Below are 12957 nucleotides of genomic sequence, written 5' to 3'. Positions count from 1 at the left end.
AACGACAGATCATTTAATTAGGTTAACTGAAACGATAATAAACAGCTTTAATAAAAAAGAATGTACTGTCGCTTGTTTCCTTGATATTGAGAAAGCATTCAACACTGTATGGCACAATGGTCTTCGGTTCCGTGTGAATGAAACGGGACTACCGCGTGGAATTATTCACTGGTTATCTAACTTTTTTGGAAAATAGAAAATGCAGAGTAAATGTAGAGGGAACTTTCTCAGAGTTCTTCACTCCAGAAGCTGGCGTCCCTCAAGGAGGGGTGGTTAGTCCTATTCTCTTCATCATGTATGTGAATAATATGCCACTTAAAGACCCAAATCTTGGATACTCGTCACAGTTCGATCATGATGTAGTAATTTGGAAAAGTGCCCCAACACCAGAAATAGCAGCCACTGACATACAACCACAACTAAACAGAATAAGTGAATACTGCCAAAAATATAGAATTAAAATAAACACAGCTAAGACACAATTAGTGTTATTTTTAAAATCAACAAAACATCAAAAAATACAACCCCAGATTTACATGAACCGAGAGCTTCTCCAGACTGCTACATCTGCAAAATTTTTCGCACAAACATGTTTCTAAATTTACCTGGATAAAACATAAAAATTACAATTTGGCGAAGAATAAACTATGCTAAGAGTCTAACTAGTAAAAACTACGGAACAACATCAGAAAACATTATTAAAATATACAAAACATATATAAAACCAGTTGTAGACTATGCAGCTCCTGCATGGATTAACGTAAGTAAAAAACAATTGCAAACCAAACTACAAACATTACAGAATATATTAATTACAACAGCATAAAGAGTACCCAAAACAACTTCCACAAAGTTCATGCACAAATACTCTAATACACAAACAATACCAGATAGACTTCTACATAGTACAATAAAATATTTTGATAAAAAATTGGAAAAAAAACGAGCTGTTATGCGAACTAGACAGATATTGCATATATGATGAAGAGTCCTAAACACCTCTCACCAATTAATTTATACATAAGATCATTAAGTTAAAATTAAGTATTAAAAAACAATAAAAATAATAATAATAATAATATATATATATATATATATATACTAGTGCTAAAATAAAACAGGCCACCTATGTTCTAGACTTAGATAATCTGAAAGTACAATACACATGGACATTGCCCTGAAAAGGGCCTGAGTTATGTTTGTCACTCTGGCCCTCATGTATTTACTTTAAATATACTAACAAGTCCACTCTAACAATGAAAAGGAAGGAGGAAGAGGTCTAGTGTACCTGACCGTCCCGGGTATACAAAATTTATATACCCAAACACCTAGAGAGGCTCAGTGACAGTGTTGATCAGTGAACTAAACGAATAATTTGTGTGGAAAAATCGTTCATTACATCAATAAATTTTCTTTCTCATTATCATTTAGTTGATTCATTCATAGTTTCAAAATGTTAAGTTTCTCGTATATATTTTTAAGAGCTATTGTAAAGTACACACTTAAAAAACTAGTAAAAATCGAAATCGGATTCCACTGTGTTGATTACATTCTAACTTGTGATAGATCTACCTGTAAAATTCACTGTGTTATTTACAGCAGTATTAACGTGCGATTGTGTACTGCATAAAACAGTAATACAGTATAAAGTACAGTATTAGGAAAAGATTAGATATACTTGCAAAGTTATAAGTTAGCAGTGCCACACTTGTAATTATATCTTGAGAGCACAAGTTTGCAACATTCAAACGTCCCATGTGAAAATTAACACCATTTTAAGCGTCTTACACGTATTACATTTTACGGAGAACTGATACCATTTTAGGGGTTTTGCATGTATTGCATTTTACGTCCCTTAAAGCGAAGGGAGCATCTTGTTATTTTTTATTCTATCCTAGATTTCAAACTGTATTTTTTTTTCGGCTTAAGTAATCAAGCACGCTTGTCTAAAACATTCAGGAACCAGCATTTCCAAAAACCCCCAAAACAGTGTTCAATAATTTTCCAAGGATAGATTAACGAACATAAAGGCTCTAGGCTTACAGCAGTAGAGTTCGATTGTGGTATGAATACTATTCAGACATAAGAAGTACTAGTACAATAGAAAAACACATGCAACTGGATTCTGTGGCGGAATATCAGTTAATTACTTCTAAAGTAGCCTATTTTGGCCACCGTATATTGTTTAACCAATAGTTATAGACTCTGCTGAATGGTGAAAGTTAACGTTATCCTTATAGTTCTCTTATACAGTTCTTTGAAAACATGATCAGGTATACATTCTAGCTCTATGAATAGATTCAAACCCTTTCTAGAACTATAGGCTCTAGTTCTGGATGAAATTGTTAACTGTACTGCAAATTTAGGGGCCCTTCTAGAGCAAGAGGCTTCAGTTCTAAGTATAATGGTTAACTTCACTACAAATTTAGGGGCCCTTCTAGAGCAAGAGGCTTTATTTCTGGGTATAATGGTTAACTCTACTAGAAATTTAGGAGCCCTTCTATTGCTAGAAGCTCTGGTTCTTGGCTAATCTATTCCTGTTGTTTGTATTTTAATCCTAAAATGATTGATAAAGAAAACAAAAGGAAACACTCAGATTTTCTTTAAATATCTGAAAAGCTAAAGGTACTACATGTTTTTCTTAACAAAAACTTAGCATCACTAAAATATCCACTTTTTAGGCCCGTAGACACGTTCTACCTAGAAACTTCTATGAGATCTATGCAATTCATTGCAGTTAGATCAATTGACAGCACGAACTTATTCTCAACAACGTATTTATAAAGTGGTTCTTAGTCTTTGAGTAGCACCACAAAGTATTTTCTTGAAAGCTCGACGAAAATCAGGACTAAAGATTGTGTAGATTATAGGATTCAGCATTGAATTCGTGTAACCCAACCATTGTGACATAGTGAAGATTCTCTCATCTAGATGGCAGACACTACAAATGGGCATTATAAAGGCCAGAACAAAAAACGGCATCCAACATACAATAAAAACACCAGTAATTATTGCGAGAGTTTTCGCAGCTTTTTTCTCGCGTTTCGATTCTAGGTCCCTTTCCTGTCTCTTTTCTCTTTTCAGAGCTGTGTTAATATGAAAGAACTTGTCTTTTGCCCCTTTGCTCTTTGTGAGGATTGAAGCGTTACCGAGAACATTCGAATCGGTTGAACAGGTTGGAATCGATAAATTTGTTGTTTCAGTTGAAACTTCGTTTTCGGATGGTTCTGGATGTCCATAAGAATCAGATTTTGCTACTTGAAGAGAAATCTTGGTTCCCGGTTTGTGGCGGATTCTTCTGCGGGCCTCTTGGAATATTCGCCAGTACAGGGCAAGTATGACCACCAGGGGCAAGTAAAATGAGGAGCATATAGCAAACACTTGATAAGCAACGTCTTGGCTTATTAAACATCTTTTCTCTCTTTTTATTCGCTCCTGGAAGCCTTCGTCTTTCCATCCAAAGATAGGAGGAACAGAGATTGCTATAGCAACAGTCCAGGCAAGTAAAATCATAAGTCCAACGTCCATGGGACTTCTTTGACGAGCATAATCAACATGGATGACTGCTCTGTATCGGTCAAAAGCGATGGTCAACAGATGAAGAATGGACGCCGTGCAGCACAATACGTCACAGGACGTCCATATTTCACACAGTATTGAACCCATCCGCCATTCCTGCATAATCTCGTAAACAGCACTCAAAGGCATCACGAGACAAGCTACCATTAGATCTGCCACGGCTAAAGACAGAATAAGGTAATTGCCAACAGTCCGAAGTATACGATCTGTTAAAATCGCAACAATGACGAAAATGTTACCAATTGCCGTGATTAGAGTGAGAAAGGCCAAAATGATAGAAATTAGAGAGATGACCAGGTCACTTCTTCTGTTTGGCCAGCTTTCAGAGTCAGTAAAGTTCGTGGAAATTACGACAGTGACGTTATAATCACTGAAATTGAGATTGGAGACGTTCATATTAACTATACACAAACTCTTGACAGTACTGGAGTGATTTTGATTTTATTGTTCGGGGTCTATTGTACTTTTATCAATTCAACTATTTTTCAGTTACTTATTTAGTGCTTTTGTAAAGTCTTTTAATAAAAACCGAAATTCACTTTAGATTATTTTACAACATGGGTCTTTCTATACGACATAAAGTATCAAACTAATTAGTGTTATTCATTATATAAAACTATCCATTATCTTGTTGAATTAAATCAAAAGTAAGTGAAGAAGTGATTTACAGGGAATATACTTCTTTGTATACAAACAATTGGTCCTCTAATACATCAAAATAATCTAACCATAATTGAAATGGTCCAGAGTGTTCTAACAACACATTTTCATCAAAACTAGAAACCTTATTGGTGTAGCCTATATCTTCTGTTTCTACATTGAAACTCAAAATTCTTTAAAATATGTTAGGATGTTGTTGTCTAGAAATATGCTTCATGTTATTTAAAAAAAAATCTATTCATAAAATAAGGGTTAACATTCAGATATAAGTCATGACGGAGTCCAAGACGGACCTATTACTACTGTTTAATCTGTAATAAATTTATATGACAACTTGGTGAACGATGTTTACTGGTGATGAAGATATTTCTCACTGCACCTGCATTCAATTTGCACCAGTTTTCATTCAAGAGCTAGAGACATAAATGTATATATTTGTTTCTTCTGTACTTTTCGTTTTCCGTTGAGCCGTAAAGACTCATAAGAGTTGGACCAAACCTCCTGTGTGAAAAAAAAAACAAAATGTAGAAAGAATTATTATTATTATTAGTAGTAACTTGAAGTTTGAATAAACAAAAGGTAGAATTACTGTCATTTATCAACATAAAAATATTTACTGTAACAGTTTACAGAAGCTGACTTACATTACATAAAAACATTTATTGTAACAATCAGTAATGTCGAGAAAACCCACTTTTAGAGAAAAATATATATGTAAAAACGGCTCGTTTGGGCTGATAATTTTTCTTTTACGTATAGGAGCGAACAACGACCTTTTCGATCCTCGTCAGGTTCACAAAGAAAAGAAGACGTAACTGACCGGAAGCTGACTACATGTTTGAAAGAGGTTGTGTAACTGAGTGTTGGAATGTAGAGGGCGTGCTTAGACGTTTGAATATTGAATTTTTAATTATTTATTTTATTATTATTATTTATTATATTATTTTAATATAGGTAGAAAGTTGTTCCTTTGTATTGGTTTATTTTGGGCTTGAGTTGTTGTATAAGTAAGGCTTTTTTTAATTTTGCGTTTGTTTATGTTTGTTTCTTAATTTAGTAGTTGAGTGTTTTCTATGGTTATGTGTTGTTTATTTGACTTGCAGTGTTCAAAAACGTGTGAAGGTGACTTTTTATGTTCTTTGAATCTGGTTTCCATTTTTCTACTTGTTTCTCCAATATAGAAGTCGTGACAGTTATCACATTGCATTTTATATAATGTTGGTGTGGTGTTTGTCAGTGTAGTTTTTACATAGTATAGAACTCAGTTTTGTGCGTGATTTTTGAATAAATTTGGTATTAACTGGAATGTCATATTTTGTTACTAGTTTTTGTCAAATGTTGATTATTTTTCTGCTGATGTTGGGAATATATGGTATGAAGCAGTATATGATTTCGTGAATTATTGATTCGTGAGATATATTTACTTTTGTTGGTTGATTTTGCTTTCTGTCTAGGTGTGTGCGTATAATGTTTTCTACGGTTTGTGGAGGAAACTTTTGATGTTGATGAAGTATTGTTTTATTTTGTCTTATTCATCGTTAATTTTATCTGGTGAGCATAGTTTTATGGCTGTGTTTATTTGGTCTCTGAGTATGTTAAGTTTTTGTTTTGTTTCAAATGTATAGGAATGTATAGTCCAGTATGGGTTATTTTTCGGTGGGTTCCTGTTTTAAATTGTGTATCGGTTCTTGTAATTTTGAGGTTAAGAAATTATATTTGATTGCTTTCTTCCTGTTCACATGTGAAGTTAATGTTGGGATGTATAGAGTTAATGTGATTGAAAAAATTAAAGTATTATAATTGTTACTATGATTTATAGTATAGATCTGAATCCCGCATCTACATATCTGTACCAGTATAGTGGTGGATGTAGAGCTGTGTTAATTTGCTTGTGTTTCAACTTGTGTCATAAAAATATTGGCTAGAACTGATGATACTGGGTTGCCCATGCTTAGACCATTTGTTTGTATATAGTTGTGGTTGTTGAACATAGAATTTGTCTTCATCGTGGTGAATTCTATGAGGGTTGCTAACTGGTTACTGGGAATGTCTATAGATGGGTTAGGGTCTCGGATATAGAGTTCTAAGGCTATCTTGCAGGCTTCAGTAGTTGGAACTTCTGTAAAGAGGGATATAACATCGAAACTGACCATTAAGGCTTTATGATTAAGTTGATTTAGATTAGACTTGAAATTAAAAGAGTATTTGAGGAATGAGCTGGCTGATGTTACATATTTCGAGAATGCCCATGCTATGTATTTACCAAGATTGTAATTAAACGATTCATATGTGGACATTATTGGTCGTAATGGACAATCTGGTTTATGAGGTTTGGGGATGCCGTATATTTGTGGTGTGCGTGAGTCAGTATTACGTAGGTAGGAATAAAGTGTTTGTGAAATTGTGTTGGCTTTTTTCATTTGTAGTAGTAATTTGTTTAGTTACGTTTCGTGTGTCTTTGTTAGATTTGTGTGTATTAGTTTAAATTTGTTAGTGTCTGAGGGATGTTCTTCATTTTTTGGATGTATTCATTCGTGTTTATTATGACTATTGCGTTTCCTTTATCTGCTTTCAGAATTCTTATGTTTTTGTCTTGTTTTAGGTTTTTAATTGAATTAATGTCTCTTTTTGTAAGATCATAAAAAGTCACCTTCAAACATTTTCGCACACTGCAAGTCAAATAAACACAACATAACCATAGAAAACATTCAAATACTAACTAACGAAACAAACATAAACAAACGCAAAATTAAAGAAGCATTACTTATACAACAACTAAAGCCCAAAATAAACGAATACAAAGAAACACCTTTAAACCTATATTAAAAATAATATAATAAATAATTCTAATAAAATAAATAATATAAAATTATATATTCAAACATCTAAGCACGCCCTCTACATTCCAACACTCAGTTACACAACCTCTTTCAAACATGTAGTCAGCTTCCGGTCAGTTACCACTTCCTTTCTTTGTGAACCAGACGATGACCGAAGAAGGTCGAAACGTTGTTCGCTCCTCCACGTAAAAACATTTTCTCAACCTAAACGAGCCGTTTTTACATATATATTTACTGTAACAGTTTATAGAAGCTGACTTACAATACATAAAATACATTTACTGTAACAGTTTATAGAAGCTGACTTACAATACATAAAATACATTTACTGTAACAGTTTATAGAAGATGACTTACATTACAACACGGATTTCAATCAGTAGAATATATATCATGTCACAATTAATCAATAATCATCAAACTCTACAGAACATTACATGCAATTGTTTTCAGTAAAACCTGTGTCAAAAGTCTTATTATTAGAGAATGTCAAACCATCGGAATATATACCTTCTTCTTAAACCAGCATTATTGGCTAGTTTATCGTGTTCAGAATATATACCTTCTTCCTAAGGTTAAACCAGCATTATTGGCTAGTTTATCGTGTTCAGAATATATACCTTCTTCCTAAGGTTAATTCATTATTATTGGCTAGTTTATCGTGTTCAGAATATATACCTTCTTCCTAAGGTTAAGCCATTATTCTTCTTAAGGCTAGTTTATCGTGTTCAGAATATATACCTTCTTCTTGAGGTTAAGCCATCATTATTTTAAGACCACAGAGTAAAAATATATAAATGAATGAAAAGGAAATAAAGAGAATAAATTAGAATGAGAAAAAATCGATTATTTTCTGATGCTTACAAATAACCAATAAAGTTGAGTTATATCCATATTTAACTAATAAAGTTGAGTTATATCCACATTTAACTAATAAAGTTGAGTTATATCCACATTTAACTAATAAAGTTGAGTTATATACATATTTAACTAATAAAGTTGAGTTATATCCACATTTAACTAATAAAGTTGAGTTATATCCATATTTAACTAATAAAGTTGAGTTATATCCACATTTAACTAATAAAGTTGAGTTATATCCATATTTAACTTGAGTTATATCCACAGTTGAGTTATATCCACATTTAACTAATAAAGTTGAGTTATATCCATATTTAACTAATAAAGTTGAGTTATATCCACATTTAACTAATAAAGTTGAGTTATATCCATATTTAACTAATAAAGTTGAGTTATATCCACATTTAACTAATAAAGTTGAGTTATATCCATATTTAACTAATAAAGTTGAGTTATATACATATTTAACTAATAAAGTTGAGTTATATCCACATTTAACTAATAAAGTTGAGTTATATCCACATTTAACTAATAAAGTTGAGTTATATCCACATCTAACTAATAAAGTTGAGTTATATCCATATTTAACTAATAAAGTTGAGTTATATACATATTTAACTAATAAAGTTGAGTTATATCCACATTTAACTAATAAAGTTGAGTTATATCCACATTTAACTAATAAAGTTGAGTTACACCCATATTTAACTAATAAAGTTGAGTTATATCCATATTTGAGCACCTAGTTATCATTATCGTGTTTCACAGCTGGCATAACAGTAATGCAATTCTGTTCTTATAACACACGAATTTTTGTAGAGAAATAATAAAAAAACACCACTACCTTGAAGTAAGTTTAATTTATAAGCGTATATTATTTCCATGTTTTCTAAATAAGAGATTCATTTCTGGCCGTTAGATGGTAGCACAATTGTTCTTATATTCCTATCGTAGGTGTCCCATTGCAGAATCAAGATAGCTACCAAAACAATTTCAGTAAAAATAAATAAATAAATAAATAATCTAAATTAATATTCCTGGAAAGTAAGTATCTGTCCAACTGAGAGATCTGTGTACATGTTAGTGATGCCTGAGTTTAAAGTTTCAAATCAAAATTGCTTCTACGAAATTTCGTTTTTTGTTCCAATTTGTGCCGGGGCCGAGTCTGGGATATGCGTGTTTATATGTGGTACTATACTTCATGGCCTAGGATCCGTATCATGTCCACTGGTTCTGGCATGTGGTCATAAAAGCTTTGCACATATAATAAGTTGGAATGAAGTTGGAAGGCGTGGGTTTTGTCATTGTCCTCCTAACGTTGGTCCCAATGCTCTGGGGTACTTGTACCATTTAGAACGAACCATTCCAGCTTCACTGGCCTCTCATGCAATCCAAAATCAGAGAAACTGATTAATATTGTCAGGATGTACATTTATTTTGGATTATATAATAGATGTTCACTTATCAACATACTTGAATGAAACTGTTTGAGATGAAACGAGGAAACAAGTAGTAAACAATATTGAGAAAAATAAAAATGATGTAGAAATGACTATCTCAAAAAAATATCGAAACCAAATATGGATGAATGCACAAAACTATAAAAAAATACCTACATAACTAGCCTGTCAATCTTACAAGGTTGTGGGTATTAACCAGTGTCAGACTGTATAGCACTATTCAGATCAAATGATTTTATTCAAGCCGGAATTCATGCAACTGAAAGAAATTCAACATTTAGACAGAGATAGAAAATATTATTGAAAAGTTTTGGATAATTACGTAGGTATTTTGATATGGTTTTATGTGCTCATTCCTACCTTACTTCTATACCTTTTGGCATTAGCATCCCTACATCATTCTTAATTAGTTGTATATATATTTTTGTAACAACTCGAACTGGTTTTATCATTTATGTAAGAAAGTGAGAAATTATACTTTCACTAAATGGTTTTATTATGGATTGATATTTATCCATAGACACGTAGACAAGACATGGTTTAGAGGAAAGGGTATTCGATTCCCGGTTTGCAAGTCACAGGTTCGAATCCTACAATCGAACATACTCGTCTGTATTCCCATTATTTGTTGATCAAAAGTAGCCCAAGATTTGGTAGTGGGTGGTGTTAACTAGTTGTCTTCCCCTGGTCTATCGCTTCAAAATTAGGGACAGCTGGATAAGACAACCCTCGAGACAACTTTGTCCGAAATTGAAAAAACAAACCATACAAAGAGATTCATAATTTATGACGATTCGTTTTACGCTTTTATGTTAATAAACTAATCAGTTTTTAATTCGAAACTTCTAAATATTATTTGTTTGACTGTTATCGCTTGTATGTCACTTTTATAACTAAAATTATAATAGAAATTTAAATTCCAAAATTTTGTTAATTCTTAGAACGACCACAAAAGCTAAGCTAGTCCTTTAATTTATAAGTGAGGAAGTCTTAGGAATGAAAGCAAAACGAGGCCACTAATTTGAAATAAGTTCATTAAAACAAGCTGCAAGTGTTAACTAAAGTCGTAGAATAGCCCACTAGTCCTACCAAACAAAATCTTCAGAAAAGAACAATACAATTAAATTGTCTTTTTACAGAAATACAGTTAATGAAGTATCTGATATAATTAAATGGACAACAATGGCAAAGAAGAACTCTGGTTTTTCCAGAGTAAAGTAGGCGGTGCTACTGCTAACTTGCGATCTATTTTTGTAGAACAAACTGAGTAATCGTATGTAATGTAATTAGACTTTTAATAGGTAGCCGTGTGAGTACGGTTAAAGATCCTTCTAACTACAGCGTGTGTTACATTTCACACATGTTAGAAAGCTGATACATGTTGGGAGAAAGAGGATATTTTTCAGCTCAAAGAATTTCTCAACATCTTGAATTATTAATAACTCAGATAAACTCATAATCTTCGTCCTTGCAAAATCCCAGTGATTATCTCTAGTCCTTACATTTCTGTAAAATCCCAGTGATATCCATTTCTTACATTTTTGTAAACTCTCAGTGATCTCTAGTTCATACATTTCTGTAAAGTTTCAGTAATCATCTCTAGTTCATACATTTCTATAAAATCCCAGTTATTTCTAGTTCTTACAAAATATGTTAAATCCCAGTGCTATCTAGTTCTTACATTTCTAAAATCCCAGTGAACTCTAGTCATTATATTTTTGTAAAATCCCAGTGATCTCTAGTCATTACATTTCTGTAAAATCCCAGTGATATCTAGTTCATACACTTCTGTAAAGATCCAGTAATCATCTCTAGTTCTTACATTTCTGTAAAATCCGAGTGATATCTAGTTCATACATTCTTAAAAATTCTAGTGATATCCAATTATTACATATCTGTAAGATCCCAGTGATCTATAGTCATTACATTTCTGTAAAATTCTAGTGATATCCAATTATTACATATCTGTAAGATCCCAGTGATCTATAGTCATTACATTTCTGTAAAATCCCAGTGACCTCTGGTTCATACATTTCTGTAAATTTTTAGTGATCATCTCTAGTTTTTACATTTCTGTGAAGTCCTAGTGATATCTAGTTCATACATTTTTGTAAAATCCCAATCATCTAGTTTTTACATTTCTAAAAATCCTAGAGATCTCTAGTCCTACATTTCTATAAAATCCCAGTTATCTCTAGTCCTTACATTTCTGTAAAATCCCAGTGATCATCTCTAGTTTTTACATTTCTGTAAAATCTGAGTGATATCTAGTTCATACATTTTTAAAAATTCTAGTGATATCTACTTGTTACATATCTGTAAGATCCCAGTGTTTTCTAGTTCATACACTTCTGTAAATTTGCAGTGATGATCTCTAGTTCTTACATTTCTAAAAATCCCAGTGATCTCTAGTCATTACATTTCTGTAAAGTTCCAGTAATCATCTCTAGTTCTTATATTTCTAAAAAATCCCAGTAATCTCCAGTTCCTAAATTTCAAAACATTCCAGTGATATCTAGTCCTTGCATTTCTGTAAAATCCCAGTGATCATCCCTAACTCTTACATTTCTCAAAGTCTCATTTATACGTGAGATCAATTTTTGGTTAGTTTGCTTGTTTAAACAAAGAAACTTTTCGACGCCTATAAACTTGCCCTTTTTATTGTCTCAATCTAGTGCCAACCTTAAATTCCTAGTGTCTGTCGTAAAGTTCCAGTATTAACCTTAATGCCTTAGTGTGAATCCATCAGTTTTAGTGTTAACTTAAATGACTAGTGTCAGTCTATCAGTTGTAGTGTCTGTTTTAAAGTACTAATACCACCGTTAAAACCTGTTTTTTGGGGGGAGGGGAAGTCATCTAAAATCAGCGTTAACTGTAAAAAAAATATTGTATTATTTGGAATTGATGCCAAGGGTTTTTAACCAACAGGGGGCATCATAGGGAAATATCACATTTTCTTGGACCAAAGACAACTGGAGTTTGCCTGCAAAAACCCGCGTATGTTACTTCAAAGATAATTGTTTGTTTGTTGTTAAGTGCAAAGTTACACAATTGACTATCATTCAGAGTTCGGGTATTTGACTTACGAACACACACATTTTGAAGTCAAAAGTTAAAGTTTTGATTTTACAGGAGGTAATATCTTGAAAATTCACAACGGGAAATTTTTAAGAAGCTAATAATTAACTTAAAATTTTAATGCTCTTTTAAGGTCCGGCATGACCAGGTGGGTTAAGGTGTTAGACTCGTAATGCGAGGGTCACACGTTCGAATCCCTGTCGCACCAAACAATCTAACCCTTTCAGCGGTGGGGGCGTTATTATGTTATGGTCATTCCAAGTATTCGTTAGTAAAAGAGCAGCCCAAGAATTAGCAGTGGGTGGTGACTAACTGCCTTCCCTCTGGTCTTACACTGCTAAAGTAGGGACGGCTAACGCAGATAGCCCTCTCATAGCTTTGTGCGAAATTCAAAAACAAATTAATGTGCTTTTATCTTATGGGTCATCGGTTCTTTAATATTATTATCCCCGTTCGTGGTTTGTCATTCTTTTTTATTAT

At 32.7% G+C, this 12957-nt stretch overlaps 1 pseudogene across 1 annotated transcript in view; it reads right to left on the bottom strand.

The window, feature by feature from the left end:
• Positions 1 to 2042: 2042 nt before the first annotated feature.
• LOC143233623 (5-hydroxytryptamine receptor pseudogene) overlaps positions 2043 to 12957 on the bottom strand; it is a 153118-nt pseudogene continuing 142203 nt past the window's right edge. The window contains exon 3 of the transcript XR_013018252.1: positions 2043 to 4740. The product of XR_013018252.1 is annotated as a 5-hydroxytryptamine receptor pseudogene (transcript). The remainder of the gene's footprint in view (positions 4741 to 12957) is intronic.

This window comes from Tachypleus tridentatus, chromosome 12 (genome assembly GCF_004210375.1).
Source record: "Tachypleus tridentatus isolate NWPU-2018 chromosome 12, ASM421037v1, whole genome shotgun sequence".
In the NCBI taxonomy this organism is placed as follows: Eukaryota; Metazoa; Arthropoda; class Merostomata; order Xiphosura; family Limulidae; genus Tachypleus; species Tachypleus tridentatus.
Note: the sequence above shows the minus strand (reverse complement) of the source record. Positions and strands in the feature narration are given on the sequence as shown.